Here is a 15,983-nt window from a genome sequence, read left to right on the forward strand (position 1 = left end):
GTGAAAACAATTCAGGTGGGGGTGACAGAAGGAACAAGGTATCAGAAGCCATAAATCTGTCAACAAGCCTGACTTGCGCAGGTAACACTAAGAAGAACAGTAAGGTACATATCAGGGAGTGGTGTAAATGACACCAGAATGAGAGCTTAGTTACAGAATGTGAAAGGTGATTTGGAATAAGTCAGAAAAGAGATGCACTTTTTCCTGTAGGCAGGGAGCCAAAATAACTATTTAAGCAGAGGAAGAATATGATCAATATTTTCTTTTTCCCTGTCTCTCTCTTTCTCTCTCTCTCTCTTCTTTCCTTCCTTCATTCCTTCCTTCCTACCTCTCATAACTCCCTCCCTTCCTTCTTTCTTTCCTTCCACTGTTCTGTAGAAAATGAAAGGGAGTGAAAGGAGACATAGAGGAGAGAAAACCCAGCTAGGAGATAGTTGCTGAAGTTCAAATGAACAACAAGAAGCATCTGGAAAAAGGCAGTGACAGTGGAAATGAAGAGGTGAAGACAAAATAGAAAAGCATTTCTGGGGTAGAAGTCGTAGAGTTTGGTTAGGACATGAGTGAGTTTGTTTGGAGAGTAACATAACAAGAGACAAAGAATAAAATGTAAGAATCAAGAAGGCTGAGAAGATTTTCAGCTTGAAACCTAAGCAACATCATTGACTTAGATGAACAATTCAGGAGACAAGTAGTTTCAGGAGCTAAGAAAGTTTTAGGAAGGAAAAAGATGTCTACTTTGCAAATTTAAATTCTAGGTATCTTTACAGGTATTAAAGAAATGAAAGAGGACATTTCAAGTGGTTGATTTTCCAATGCATGATCCAGTGTGCAGGGAGAGGTTCTTCTGGCTCTGAAAATGAAAGTGGTACACATAGGAGCCTAGAGGTGGAGAGTGAGGAAACTGAAGGAATTCTCTAAGGAACTTTCCTCCCTCTGATAAGAAGAGGCATTGTTACCTGCTGAGTTCAGGGTAAGGTCAGGCTGAGGTTAAGAAAAGTGGATAGGGATTGGGGAGACCATTTGAACATGGAGAATGAGAAGGAAAATTTACCAAGTATAAGTGAAAGATTTACCTTGTAGCCAAAGTCAAGATGAGAATAAAACCCCTAAATTTATAGTTACATGGTGCTCTATAGCAAAAGAGAAGAAAGTAAGTGATTGGGTTATTCTAGAAGGTGGAATTCAACTCCTCTCTGGAAAGCCACAATTAGAAAGTTTGTAAAGTTGTGTCACAAGCTAAAAACACGTGTACTAACATCTCTGGGATTTGGTTAAATACCTATGTATGGGAGAGAACTGAAGAGCATTTTTGGCTGGAAGGAACCAGACAGAACAAAATGAGCTCTATTGGTCATTAAAATATCATTGCTAACAGAAAACTGCTACACTAGATCAACTTGTGCTATTTTAGCCAGTTTAGAAAGGTGAAATTTATCTTAAAATATATCTTAATTAAAGATACAAAGCAGCTAATGATCTAATTAATTTCATTATGTTTAACTAGTCTTGACTTTTCAACTGCATATCTTTAAAGAGTGTTCTATTTTCAGCCATTCTCTAAATAAAAATACATTCACATTAGGACTTCTGATTGAATGTAGCCAAAACTTTCTTTTGTTCCTCTTGGTCCTTGACCAGTATCCTGAGTTTAGACAACATGATGCATACTGACTGGTTATTGACCTCTTGCTGACTCGGCTCCAATTAATATTAAATACAAATGGAAAATCTACAGCGGAACACACAGGCATTATTTCATTCCTTTGTCCCTTGACACTTTAAGCTGAGAGAAGTGCCAACAGAAATGTAGCAGAGCACAAACATTCACTGCTTGATATGCATGGGCTTACCTTGTTGTTTGCTTATGTGTGACCTTTTCTGAATGGCACAAAGGTATTGCTTGAGATATTTAGGCAAAATATTCATGCTCAAGTTTGTCTAAGCACACGAATCTCCTTGTATCATGAACAATTATAGTTAGTTTTGTTTTGAAAGAGGATTAGCTCCTTAAAGGACAAAAGGACATCCTAAACATCATAAAGTGAAGTTTACAAGTTAAATATGTTAAGTGCATGTTCGGAAGCCAAGCACACAAGTTTGGAAAAGGACCTATAATACAGCTTAGGTCCATGTGGACATAAAACTACTAAAGAAAATTCTCCTCCTCTCTATTAAAAAAATAGGGAAACCAAAGTAGGGGATGAGAGGTTAATGGTGGGACTGGAGATGGGGGATGAGGTTAACTCTTAGGAAGTAAGATTGAAGAATGAAGATGGAGTTTCTCTGGATGAAGGTGAAACTCTATTCAAGAGGAGGGAGTATCAAGGGAAAATTAGAGATGTGGCCCCAACATGAAACCCCAGTTCCAAAGGAAGATAAAGCTTTGCCTCAGGAAGTATGCAAGTGAGACTCAGGCCTCACTGGGCCCATCCTGGTGCATGGCGCCTGGAATCTGTGGCAAGGGATGGTGGTGGTAATGACAACATTTACACCAATGGGACAAAATGGTGGCTGTGGAGGATTTACGATAGCATGCAATGGAATTGGCAGTGGCAGGACCAACAGCTGAGAGTTTTGAAAGATAAGGAGCATCAACATTTGGAAAGATGCCCCTGGCCCCACAGGGCGTGGTGGCACTGACAACATAATTTGAGGTCATAGAGCTACAACAGTGTTTATGAGGACTAATAATCATCAATTTTTAAAATGTTGCTTGATTCTAATGATTAATCTTAATCCAAGGTAAGGAGATAAATTCTTAATCCAAGTTAAATAGATCAATCTCGTCACAAATTTAGATTCCTGAGCTGCTAAGCATGCATTTCATTTAGCTGACTTGATAAAACTATAGACAGAGACACACCAAATTGGTTGAGACGGGAGGCTCTAAAATTAGACTGGATTTGAATCCTGTTCTGCCATTCGTTAGCTGTTTGACTCTAGTTGCTAAATTCCTCTGTGCCTCAATTTCCTCATCTATAAACTGCTAATGATAACGTCTTCATGGGATTTGTAGAATGATTAACACATAAAAAAGACTTAGGCCAATTCCTGGTACTAAATAAAAATTAAATAAATACTGGTAATTATTATTACATGCCTTATTAAGGAGAGTTTATAAGGCCTCCCTTGTTTTCTAATCCTGTCCCCCTAAACTAAGACCATAATGAAAGTACCAGGAATGGGAGACAGGACTAGATGTCACTCAGTGATAAATTCTCAATACTTTTGCCTTTGTGTGTGCTTGCTTGAGTGTGTATGGGGGGTAAGGGAGATACCTCTCTTCTTTCGTTATCCTGGCTGTGGCCTGGGAAACAAGTAGTCAAGAATGCCGAGACTCACATTGTGGAAGAAAGACATAGATGATAGAATTACCTTGGTAATGCCCTGGCTCTTAGATGAGTGGTATGTTTGCATTTCCCTTTATTCTGACTTTGGAGGTTGGCTGCTTTAATGAAACAGTTCAGTTTGAATACCTTCATTCTGGAATAAACATTACTAAATTTGGAAGGAAAGCAGTTTGAAACTAATGGAAAGTGACCAGAGCAAAATGCAAAATCCAAATTACCAGTGTCTGTTGCATAGGGAAAAGGAAAAGTATGAAATCAATGTTACTTCATAATACAATACTGATGTGTAATTATTTCTAATTTTATACATACTTAATCAAATACTCATGGGCTAGATGAGTCTCTATTAAGTAGAGACATATTTTATCTCGATCTTTTATCTTTAATAAAAGATTACACATAAACAAAAAATTTACAACAGACATCAGGTCTTATAAGGAACCACAGGTACCTGAATGAGATTTCCTAAGAACAAAAAATTTAATGAAAACTAAATGTGAGGGTTGGGTAAATAAATTATGGCATGAAATGGACTATAATACAGCCATTAAAATATGCTATAGCTCTATATTTTTTGAAATCTAAATATGTCTAAATATGATATATGTTTTGTGATAAAAGCTGCTTATAAGGTGGTTTTACAGCATTAAATAAGTTTAATTATTTAATTTAAAGTAGAGGGCAAGATTTTGTGTGTCCCTGTGTATGTGTATGTCTACTAAACATTTTGGAAAGATGTATATGAAAATGTTAATACTGTTCATCTTTGGATGATAGGATTAACAATGATATTTTTCTTTTAAATTATTTGTTATTATTACCATAATCTAAAATTTTATAAACATACGTTTATTATGAGTTCAAAGAGAAAAAGCCAAAAGGCAATTTCTATTTTTAAAATAGTCTGGTTGAAAAAAGTTAATTTTACTCATAAAATTTAAAATCTGATTCTGCATTTATATGAATCTTTTTTTTTTTTTTTTTTTTTTTTTTTTTTTTTGCGGTACGCGGACCTCTCTCTGTTGTGGCCTCTCCCATTGCGGAGCACAGGCTCCAGACGCACAGGCTCCGGACGCACAGGCTCAGCGGCCATGGCTCACGGGCCCAGCAGCTCCGCGGCATGTGCGATCTTCCCGGACCGGGGCACGAACCCATGTCCCCTGCATCGGCAGGCAGACTCTCAACCACTGCGCCACCAGGGAAGCCCATGAGTTTGCTTTTTTAATGTGCAAACTTGAATCAAATTAGATTTCCAGGAAAAATAATTATATGAGTATATGTTTGCATAGCACACTAACCAAAATAACAAGCACAACAGAGAACAATAAAAGAATCTCCATTTATAAGGAAGTTAGTAAATTACCAAAATCCCATACAGCAGAATCTATATTTGCTGTTTACAATGATATTTGATCTAAATAAGAGGAAGAGGCTCAGTTTGACACACATTTTCCACAGTCAAAAGTGCGATGCTGTTTGGGGAAGAAAGTAAAAAATCCTTTATTTGGAGATAGGATCCCTTGTAGTTTGTTGGGTGAGTTGTAGAAGCATGTGTCACCATTTGGGATACTCTAGATCACAAGCTCTGTGAAGTCAGGAACTGTAATTTTTTTTGTTAGCAACCTTATCCACAGTTTCTGGAGTATAATAAGGGCTGAATAAATATTTGTTGAATAAATGCCTGGCGTTGTTTTCCTGCCCACATAATGGCAGCAGTGGAAAGAGAAAGAAAATGGCAGTGCCATTCAATTTACCCAACATAGTTTCATATCCAGGAGGAAACAGCTGCTCAGCCACAAAGCAAAGTTAACCAAACAGACATAAATAAATATTCATCCATCAAGTAAAAAATCTTGTCAGCCTTCGAGCATTACACTGATATACACTGCATTACACTGATATTGAAATCTTAGGATGACCTGAACCGTACTCTCTAAAATGGAGGGACAGCTGAAATCCAGGAGACTTAAGATTTGAAATAACTCGAAATATCATGCTTTTAACCACTGCATTGAACTGCTTCTTTTTCTAAGGAGAATATAAGTAATCTTCCCAACGACTAAATTATAATAATAGACGTCGTAAGATAACATTAGATTAAATTTTACTTTGCTCTTCTAGATGGCCCTAAATTAATTAGAGTAATAAGAGAATTTCTCTGATGCAGTTTTAATCAAAGACTTGGTGATTCAGACCACCTCCTGAGAGACTGCACAAAAGCTACATGAGACCCACAGGAAGTCAGTGTGCAACCTTACCAAGATCTGGTCTCAAGCTGTGTCCTATGGTATCAAGAGGTCACAAAGTCCTGCTGGGTTTAGAATGGACTCAAGATTTTATGGCCTTGCCTTCTAAGAATATTTTCCATACTTTATTCTATATTTGTTGTGAAGGTACAAGCTCATCAAAAGTCATAACTGCATCTTAGGGCTTCCCTGGTGGTGCAGTGGTTGAGAGTCCGCCTGCCGACGCAGGGGACACGGGTTCGTGCCCCGGTCCAGGAGGATCCCACATGCCGCGGAGCAGCTGGGCCCGTGAGCCATGGCCACTGAGCCTGCATGTCTGGAGCCTGTGCTCTGCAACGGGAGAGGCCACAACAGTGAGAGGCCCGCATACAGCAAAAAAAAAAAATAATTAAAAAAAAATAACTGCAACTTATTTTGGTTACACATTTGTCAATGTCACTTTGACAGTAGGTTTTTGGTTTTGTTTTTTTTTGAATTGTGGAAAAAACACATGAGATCTACTCTTTTAACAGATTTTTAAGTGTACGATACAGTACTGTTAATGATGGGCACTATGGTATAAAAAGGATCTCTAGGACTTTTTCGTCTTGCAGGACTGAAACTTTATACCTAATCAATAGCAACTCCCATTTCCCCTTCCCCCAGACCCTCACAGCCACATTCTATTTTCTGCTTCTATGAGTTTGAGTACTTTAGATACTTCATGTAAGTGGAATCATGAAACACGTGTGTATATATTATGCCACATCTGTAATTATGTGTGAATGTAAAATTACATCAGAAGTCAAATCAAAATAAATGAGAAAAATAAGTGGGAATAAAGTGTTAGTTGGGATTATAGAAAAACTAACCAACAATATATCAAGTAGAAATGGCTTAATTATTCATCTTTATATCCCACATATCCCTGCTCTCATCAATCTATTATAAATTTATACTTATTTACTTACTCAAAAAAGTCATAACTAATTTAGCCATAAAAACAGTCCATTTGTCTTTTTTTATAACTCACCTGTGTGGAAGACTAAATGACAGACTTTTAATAACCACGATCTTAAAGCAGAGGTTTATTTACAAGGGATGTACTAGATAAATAAGGTAGGTCAAGGCATAACTATTAAAAAACTGAAAATTATTCTGACTAACACAAGCAAGAAAGTTAAATTTATTAGATTACTAAGCTAACACACAGAAGTGTAAAACGTATTGAACCATCATCCTGCCTTGACAAAGTCTGGGAACAAAGGCTGCTCTGGGTCTTCAGCATCAAAAACTGTTGAATCTTCTCTTGATTGTTGATTTTAGCTACGGCAAACACTCGTAACCTTCATTCTCTATGTGGCTCTGTTCAAGTGTCATATTTCCAAGAAAACTGGATTTGCTCAACTTAGATCAGACATTTCTGTCTTTGATAAATCAGCCAAACAAGTGTTTGGGGGCAGAGGGTGGTGACATTGACACAACCACAAGGTAAAAACTGAAAAATGAGCTATTGTCCCAATTTGTATCACTGCAATGGGTAATCCTCCTGGTCAGAACATGTTCTCTTGGGGTAGAAGTGGATTGTGATGCATGAAGAGTCCTCTCAGAATGTGACTTGACCATAATTGGGTTTGCTCTAAGACTAAACCAAGTAGATTTATATCTCTTAAATTGATTTGAATAAGCAGAATGTAGTTTGCCAAATCCTACAGCCCTGACCTATGACTCAGATTTAATATCAGCATTCCTCCCTCTTTCCACTTCCTCCAGCTTCTGTTGAGAGAAACAGTGGCCACGTTCTCTTTGTTTCATTTTTCTCAAGATTGCTTCATAAGAAATGAGAGCTGTTTTCTCATTGACTTATGCAGTTCTGTGTTTAGCTCATTAGACACGAAAGGACTACATCTTGTCAGCTCATTGCTCACGCTAGGAATTATTAGTCAATATTGTGGTAATCATTTCCTAAAAAATGCAGTATCATATCTACCTCTTTTAACGAAAAATGGTATAGTTTGAACTTGAGCATAGCCTAACAGCTTATAATTCTCAATTTTTTCCTCTTTTAAGGTGAGATAGTCATAACAATATACTTATAAAACTTCCTTTAAATAGGAATATCAGAAAAGAGACATGGCCAGATGTTTGTTATCTATTAGTTCACAATGCATTATCCCAAAAGTTAGTAGTATAAAAAACACACATTTATTATCTCACTGTCTCTGTGGGTCAGGAATCCAAGTACAGCTTAGTTGGGTGCCTCTGGGATCAAGGATTTTCATAAGCTTGTAGTTAGGGCGGCAGCTAAGACTGATCTCACTTGAAGGCTCAACCAGCAGAGGATCTGCTTCCAAGCTCCCTCAGTATGGTCATTGACAGGATTTAGTTCCTCGTGGGCTGTCGTTGGCCTCAGTTCTTTACTGGCTGATGGCCAGAAACCTCCCTCTTTCCCTTGCCACATGAGACTCTCCAGGGAGCAGCCCAAAGCATGCCATCTGGCTTCTATCAGCAAGCAAGTGAGAAAGTAAGAGAGACTGCCAAGACAGAAACAACAGTCTTTTTGCAACCTAATCTCATAAGTGACACCTCATCATCTCTGTTACATTCTACTCATTAGAAGTGAATCACTAGATCCAACCTACACTTAAGAGGAAAGTATTACACAAGGTTGCAAATCCCAGGAAGCAACAATTATTGGAAGCTCTCTTAGAGTCTGCTTATTACACCAGGGAAAACCAGATCTGTAATTCCTGTAATTGGAATTACAGGTATATTCTGACATTTAGGAAATAGAAGAAAAGTGGTAAGGTAATGCCCAAAAAGGAACATTAAAACTGAGGAGAGGGCTTCCCTGGTGGCGCAGTGGTTGAGAGTCCGCCTGCCGGTGCAGGGCACACGGGTTCGTGCCCCGGTCCGGGAAGATCCCACGTGCCGCGGAACAGCTGGGCCCGTGAGCCATGGCCGCTGAGCCTGCGCGTCCGGAGCCTGTGCTCCGCAACGGGAGAGGCCACAACAGTGAGAGTCCCACGTACCGCAAAAAACCCCAAAAAACAAAAAACAAAAAACAAAAAACTGAGGAGAGACTTTGGATAAAAATGAAAAGCATTTACTAATATGGTTCTATAAACCAGAAGGGAAAGTGGTTTGATTGCTAAGACAGATTTTCATCCACAAGCATGAGAAATTTTACACCAAACATTTACTCCAAAGATTCACTAGGCCATAGATTTCTGTACAAGTGTTAGCACCTAGTTACCTTTTACAAGAGTAGCTGTCCATCATGAGTTGTGCTTATCAGTACAAAGAGTTGAGTAAAGACATTGGCAATATAGAAATGCCCTGTAAGAGAAAACTTTGTCAACACAAGAAAAAAATGTGAAAAAGTATTAATTTTAACAAGAAAAGCTTACATAAGAAAGATCTATAGAAAGAAAAAATGCAACAATTTAAACAACTTACAGTAACACAAAAGCAAAATATTTTCAGGCAAAGAAGTTCAAGATCTATGGGCCTCTTTCAGCTCTAGAGGAGACTAGCCAATTATACTTCTTCATAATAAAAAACAAGGAGGATAAATAATTTCCTTAACAATGAAATAAGAATGATCATATTTAGATATACTAATCTTTTTAATGAACTACTCTGATACACATACCCAGAATGAATGCTGTTTGGGATGGGTGGAGTAGCTGAGAAGTAAACAGAGAAAGAAAATGAACAGACATTGGAAGAACAACTTAATACATCCAATTTGGAGATGTTAAAATCAACATGGCATGTTGTTCTTAAGAATTGGCAGATAGTCTACCCCACTAGCCACGCTGAAGATTCACCCTTCAGATGACAGGAAGCTCTCTTATATGTTTTGCTTCAAGAGGAAGAATGGATAGGTGAAGTCAGTAATAATACACGGGTGCCCTACTTGGAAATGTGGGAAAAAAATTTTAAATAAACACTTTCAGATCAATTCACCAGAGAATTTATAGGAACATAATGATTGAAAGATTTTTTTAAAATGTCAATGAAACAATATTCCTAGCAATTCACCAAGATTTATTGAATGTTAACAATGTGAAGAGCACTGTGCACCACAGGAAGCCAATGAACCATGGTTTACATAGTTATTTTGTTTTACAATAATATTTTTCTAGTTATTATTTGGAAAAATATTGAAGAGTATAAAGAAAATGTAAAATCACTCACAAAAAACATAGTTTTACATTTTGCTGTGTTTTCTAATAAAAATTATATGTGTTTTTACATTTTGCTGTGTTTTCTAATAAAAATTATATGTGTTTTTACATATGAATATGTCTGTAAATTTTAAATATTGGTATATAATTTTTAAAAAATATTTTGCACCTTTCTTTTTTCCCAGTTACGATGTCAGGTTTTTTTTTCTTATGTTACTGAATATCCTTTTAAAACCATGACTTAGAATATATTTAGTATTCTATTGTGGTTATAACAAATCAATTTAATTATATTCATTAACAATTTAATATGTTAACATAATTGTAATTATATATTATATTATTAATTTACATTAAAATATGCATCATTAAATCTGCTCATATAATGGATATTAGGTTATTTCCAACCTAAATATTTATTTTGTTTATCTTTGATATTCATGTAGTGATAAACATCCTAAAGCAAAAATGTACGGGTCGGGCTTCCCTGGTGGCGCAGTGGTTGAGAATCTGCCTGCTAAAGCAGGGGACACGGGTTCGAGCCCTGGTCTGGGAGGATCCCACATGCCGCGGAGCAACTAGGCCCATGAGCCACAACTACTGAGCCTGCGCGTCTGGAGCCTGTGCTCCGCAACAAGAGAGGCCGCGATAGTGAGAGGCCTGCACATCACGATGAAGAGTGGCCCCTGCTTGCCACAACTAGAGAAAGCCCTCGCACGGAAACGAAGACCTAACACAGCAAAAATAAATAAATAAAAATTATATATAAAAAAAATGTACGGGTCATTTATAGTGTAACATATAATCTGTGCTTTCAAAGAGTTCTTACTCTGGTGGGAAAAGAAGAGGTATAAATAATTGCTTTGACATATGGTAAATTTTAAAAGGTAAATATCAACTGCAATGCAAGTATAGGTGATGGATGCAGAACTACCTGCCTTCTGCCTACCAGTGAAGGTCTCACAGAGATCTCACTTGTCTGAGTCTGCAAGGAGAAATATGAGCTTGTTAGATAGACCACGAGCTTAAAGAATTCCAGGCACAGAGTATCAGGTGCAAGTGTGGCATTTGAACAGTGATAAACAGTTTTCCTCTTGAAACATTCTCTTCTCTTGATTTCCAAGACTGTAAACTCTCCCTATTTTCCTCCTGTCTCTTTTTGGAGGAGGAGTATATGTATTTTCCATTTTTCTTGTTTCCAGTGAATGGACTTCACTAACATAAACTCCTGGCCTCTTGCCTCACCCATTAACTACTCCTCCCTGTGAAGACAGCAGATTCTGTTATGGGTGAAAGTCAGTGGTCCATCTTTTATGTTAATCATCTGTTATCACTGAGGATTTGAATGTCTCTTCTTCTTTCTCTACCAGACCAGTGGGAGGCAGAAAGCTTATTACGTTAGTTTTTCAACACCAAATTTACTCCTAGAAGAACTTTCTTAAGACATAGATGGGATGTATGAGAGGAGCCAGGGGCTACCACTACTTTCTAGTCAGTCTGTTTAGCTCATACAGCTTCAGGAGTTTAGCAGCAATTAAGGTAATATTTAATGGTGCAGCTATTACAGAAAACAGGGTGGAGGTTCCTCAAAAAACTGAAAATACAACTACCATATGATCTAGCAATCCCACTGCTGGGTATACATCTGAAGAAAACAAAAGCACTAATTTGAAAAGATACATGCACCTCAATGTTTGTAGCAGTGTTATTTACAATAGCCAAGATACGGAAGCAACCTCAGTGTCTATCGACAGATGAATGGATAAGAAGATGTGGTACATATAGATTGAAATATTACTTAGCTGTAAAAAAGAATAAAATTTTTCCATTTGCCACAACATGGATGGACCTGTAGGATATTATACTTAGTGAAATAAGTCATAGAAAAAGATAAATACTGTGTTATCATTTACATGTGGAATCTAAAAAATAAAACAAATGAATAAATATAACAAAACAGAAACAGACTTACAGATACAGAGAACAAACTAGTGGTTACCGGTGGGGAGAGGGAAAGGAGGAGGGGCAATACAGGAATAGGGGATTAAGAGATACAAACTACTACGTATAAAAAAAAATATTATGATCTCCACTTTCTGATACACTGTATTTCTCAACTGGTTCTGCCATGGACAAAGAAAAGGGGGTACTATGTTACTGACCACCTAAAATCCCAGTAATTTTATCCCACTTGTAATTATTTTTTGTGTGCCGTGAGAAGTGGTGGTTGGTTGGATATGGGAAGTGAGGGAGAAAGAACTAGAATGATTCCCAGATGCTAAAACAGAACCTTTCAGAAGTGGCAGAAAGGGCAGAATACCATAATTCTGTTCTTTGAGCTCAAGGCATCTGTGGGGCTCTGTATGGAGACATCAAGTAAGAAGTTATAAGAAGAGCCTTGTTATGTGAGGTGCTGAAAATTCATATCAGAATACATATTTCATAAGTCAACAAGAAAAGAAAGTTGATTTCCAGATTATTAGAGGCAACACAACATAGTAAGAAATAGCAATATTCTCATAAAAAGACTACCATATCCTAGAAGAAAAATTTTAGGAATCAGAAATATCGAAGTCGTTTCATTAATCTGAAAATCTGCATAATGTGGGAAAAAGCAGCAATGACAATAATTTGCTGCTATCTATATGTCTCTAAAATGAGACTGTGACAGATTATCCCATTGCCCTCCTCTGCCCTAATCTCAACAGCAGTACTGTTACATGATTAACTGGAAAATGTCAGTGTCTTGGAGGCCTAAATAAAACCTTACCAGGCTAGGTAAAGGAAATGTTCGAGATTATAATTTAATGGGTAAACTCTGACAGTGGGAAGTATGCCAGGTTTTAAAGAATAATTTATGACTCAAAAGCAAGCAGGAAAGTACCTAGTAGGTATGTGAAAGTATAGCTACTAAGATAAAATATATCTTCTAAGAGGAGTATATTTGCAGTGGGTGACAACCTTCCTTATTTTTATCTTAATATGTGTATGTTTGCAGCACTTTGTCATTTAGCTAGTTCACTAAAAGTTACACACAACGTGTCACATAAAACAGTATAATATATGTCAACCCAGGCTTCTGTAAGTTTTCAAACCCAAAAGTCCAGTTTGCTATTTCAATGTGCTGACAAACTTGTATTCTTTACAAATAGTATAAAGAGAATCTGCAGGACTTTAAAGGAGGAAGTGAGAAATCACATCCAATTGGGGGACTAAAGAAGATTTTAAAGAGGAGGTGGAACTTGAGCTAGACCATCAAGAACTTTGACAGATAAGGATGTGGCAGAAAGAAAAGTCTGGAAATATGTGTTTCTCAAGATACATTAAACATTGTAAAATGAAATTGATATTTTGAAATCAGTTTTTTCTCTTTCCTTGCTATCTTAACACTATGCATTTAAGGTAGCCTGAACTCCTTAGAACCAGTAACCCAAATGAAAATGAGCCACAGACCCATTTGGGGAATTCATGACAATCATCAAGCGTCCCATCAATTCCTCTCTAACCCGCTCCTATTCTCATTCTTATTTTCAGTATGGCTCTGACTCTTAGTCCTGGCTCTTATTTGAAGCTACATGATTTACCTTTTGGATTTGGGTGTCTATATTCAGTCTTCCTGATTTTTGGTTATTAATCCTCCTTAATAATTTTTTGATATATACTCAACCCTGTGACACTTCCAACTCTAGACTGTCTCTGGTAGGATGGCTCTCCTTTGTTTTGGCCCTTTGAGATCTACTCCCAGTGCCAGAATTGGTTGATAGCCAGAGTAGCCTAACACAGATCCACATGAGGAAGGATTTGGACAACGTCAACCATGGAAGTGACTTTTGTGTTATTGCTATTTTTTTCTGGTAATAAAACAAACACATGTTCATTGGAGGAAAGTATAAAAAAGAAGAGAAAAATCAACTGCCATTCTATTGTTCAAGATAAACACTATTAACCTGTTGATGTATTTCTTTCCAGTCTTTTTTCTATATATTTGTTTATACACATATTTTTAAAAATAAAATGGTTTCATAGTACATATACATTTTATATGTTTGCTTTTACATACTTATCATTTTACCATGATCATTTCCCAGTATTATTAGTTTCGGCAAAAAAAAAAGCTTTTTAATGGCTGTACATCTCAACATATAAATATAACATGATGAAACTCTATTATTAGGCATTTACGTTGTTTTGATTTTTCACTATTGTATGAGAAACACTAATATTTAGTGGGCTATGTAGTGCAAGTCACAATCAAGGAACTAAAGGTATAAAGTTAAATGTAACTAAAAATAATACAAATTCTATACTTGAATCTTGGAAAACATTCTTAGAGAACCCATTCACAGGACACTGAAAATTTCTGTAACATCCCCTAATCATTTGAGTCTATGTAAATACCCTGTTTCTCCTTAAAGTTTTGTCCACTAAATACATACAGCATTCATCAGTGGATCTTGTCTATAGCAAGTATTACTGTGATGTTCTAATGGTGATTTTCTATTTCCCTCATTTCTTCTTCATCTATTATTTGGAATCCTTCTGTAAGAAAGATATATCTCTTCCCTTTCCTCCATTTATTTATTTATTTATTTCTTCAATGATTCACTTATATCAGTGTATACCCGTATATTTTAGGGGAGAGGTGTTATAATCCAATAATATTGTTACTTATCTTGTTCAAATTGTTCCGGCATTGGCCATTGGGAACTCTTTCAGGTAGGCTCCTTTGTCTTTTTGATATGACTCTATCTCTGCATCCTTTTTTTTGTTTGTTCCTAACTTTCTAGTATTATACTATTCTTTAGGCTTATTTTGCATTTTCCCTGACAAGCCCTAATATCAACCATTTCTCCAAGGAGCCCTAATATCAACCATTTCTCCAAGGAGCCCAGGTCTCTTTTACTGATGAACTGTATTTAGAAATCAAGATCCAGGTACCAGGTGAATTCATTGCTACTAGGATGTTACTACTTATAGGCCTTCTCAGCAGACAGAACTAGGAAATATGTATTTGTATACTAACTACCTATGCACACATATCCATATTTCTGTATCTAACTGTGGACTTAAAAAATTATTCACAACCTAAAAGTTGACCGTTATGTTTTATTCAGTGGGAATTTTTAGGACTTCAAGCCCGGGAGGCAGCATCTCAGGTAACCCTGAGAAAACTACTCCAAGGATGCGAAGCGGGGAGCCAGGTTTTATAGACGTTTTGCAACAAAGGGCAGGTAGTCGGGAACATCAAAAGATTATTGTTAATTGAACCAGATATCCTCAGTTAAGGAATTTAGCACTTTTCTATATGGCAAAATGCAAGAGTCTGAGCTCTCTGGCCTCTCTCGTTGTGGAGCACAGGCTCCGAACGCACAGGCCCAGCGGCCATGGCTCACGGGCCCAGCCGCTCTGCGGCATGTGAGATCTTCCTGGACCGGGGAACGAACCCGTGTCCCCTGCATCGGCAGGCAGACTCTCAACCACTGCACCACCAGGGAAGGCCTGAAGTCATTCCTTTGATATGCACCTCAACTATTTGGGGCCAGTATCCTGTATTTTCACATCTTGAGTTTCCTCAGGGCTCACTGGCTCACATTGGAGGGCTGAAATTGCTGAGGACTGTGACATCCTTTGTTTACTGATATGGCAGGAAATATTTCATTTCTCATATCTATCTATCTGTATATCTATTATAGTAAACATGAGCTTATGCCCTTATCTCCAACTTCAATCCAGCACTTCTAGTCTTCTTCCTACTTGCTTATTTGTAAATTCTTTTTTTCTGACAGTGAGACAACTTACACAACAAGAGTACCATACAGAACAGTTCTATCACCCCAAAAATTCCATTGTGTTGCTCCTGCATGGTCATTTCCTTCCTTTTTTCAACTAATCATGTGTCGTCTACTTCTATAGTTTTCCTTCTTAAGAATGCCATATAAAGGGGACATACAGTTGTAGTCTTTCTGGAGCCTAGCTTCTTTCACATAGCAAAATGAACATAACATTTTAAAGGTATTTCTACTAAGCCCCAGAGGATACAGAGGTATCACAGAAATTCCAGCAGGAGGTGAGAGGGATATATAATGAACAGCACTTTGAGTCTCTTTCCACTCCTACGTGATCAGAATAAATATGCTTTTATCTGGTATATATGGGCTTCCATATGCCATTTTATTTTCAATTGTTTTCTCCTGGCTTGAAAGTGTTTTATAAAC

At 37.2% G+C, this 15,983-nt stretch overlaps 1 protein-coding gene across 5 annotated transcripts in view; it reads right to left on the reverse strand.

Annotated features, from left to right (window-relative positions):
• TMTC3 (transmembrane O-mannosyltransferase targeting cadherins 3) overlaps nt 1–15,983 on the reverse strand; it is a gene marked incomplete at its 5' end in the record, with an annotated part of 314,399 nt that overhangs the window by 195,885 nt on the left and 102,531 nt on the right. The window contains one exon of one of the 5 annotated variants that reach the window (XR_013830631.1): nt 8,853–8,914. The exons of the other annotated variants lie outside the window; for them this stretch is intronic. Of the gene's footprint in view, nt 1–8,852; nt 8,915–15,983 lie in introns of those variants that run through there. 5 annotated transcript variants of the gene reach the window in all.

The sequence above is a fragment of the Stenella coeruleoalba genome (assembly GCF_951394435.1).
Source record: "Stenella coeruleoalba genome assembly, chromosome: 11".
In the NCBI taxonomy this organism is placed as follows: domain Eukaryota; kingdom Metazoa; phylum Chordata; class Mammalia; order Artiodactyla; family Delphinidae; genus Stenella; species Stenella coeruleoalba.